The sequence below is a fragment of the Oncorhynchus tshawytscha genome, unplaced genomic scaffold (genome assembly GCF_018296145.1).
Source record: "Oncorhynchus tshawytscha isolate Ot180627B unplaced genomic scaffold, Otsh_v2.0 Un_contig_17683_pilon_pilon, whole genome shotgun sequence".
NCBI lineage: Eukaryota > Metazoa > Chordata > Actinopteri > Salmoniformes > Salmonidae > Oncorhynchus > Oncorhynchus tshawytscha.
In genome coordinates, this window is record NW_024607288.1 from 13777 (window position 1) to 15000 (window position 1224).

Here is a 1224-nt window from a genome sequence, read left to right on the forward strand (position 1 = left end):
ATTAGTGTTCACACATACAGTAGACCACATTAGAGATTAGTGTTCACACATACAGTAGACCACATTAGAGATTAGTGTTCACACATACAGTAGACCACATTAGAGATTAGTGTTCACACATACAGTAGACCACATTAGAGATTAGTGTTCACACATACAGTAGACCACATTAGAGATTAGTGTTCACACATACAGTATACCACATTAGAGATTAGTGTTCACACATACAGTAGACCACATTAGAGATTAGTGTTCACACATACAGTAGACCACATTAGAGATTAGTGTTCACACATACAGTAGACCACATTAGAGATTAGTGTTCACACATACAGTAGACCACATTAGAGATTAGTGTTCACACATACAGTAGACCACATTAGAGATTAGTGTTCACACATACAGTAGACCACATTAGAGATTAGTGTTCACACATACAGTAGACCACATTAGAGATTAGTGTTCACACATACAGTAGACCACATTAGAGATTAGTGTTCACACATACAGTAGACCACATTAGAGATTAGTGTTCACACATACAGTCGACCACATTAGAGATTAGTGTTCACACATACAGTAGACCACATTAGAGAGTAGTGTTCACACATACAGTAGACCACATTAGAGATTAGTGTTCACACATACAGTAGACCACATTAGAGATTAGTGTTCACACATACAGTAGACCACATTAGAGATTAGTGTTCACACATACAGTTCACACATACAGACCACATTACAGATTAGTGTTCACACATACAGTCGACCACATTAGAGATTAGTGTTCACACATATAGTAGACCACATTAGAGATTAGTGTTCACACATACAGTAGACCACATTAGAGATTAGTGTTCACACATACAGTCGACCACATTAGAGATTAGTGTTCACACATACAGTCGACCACATTAGAGATTAGTGTTCACACATACAGTAGACCACATTAGAGAGTAGTGTTCACACATACAGTAGACCACATTAGAGATTAGTGTTCACACATACAGTCGACCACATTAGAGATTAGTGTTCACACATACAGTAGACCACATTAGAGATTAGTGTTCACACATACAGTCGACCACATTAGAGATTAGTGTTCACACATACAGTAGACCACATTAGAGATTAGTGTTCACACATACAGTAGACCACATTAGAGATTAGTGTTCACACATACATTAGACCACATTAGAGATTAGTGTTCACACATACAGTAGA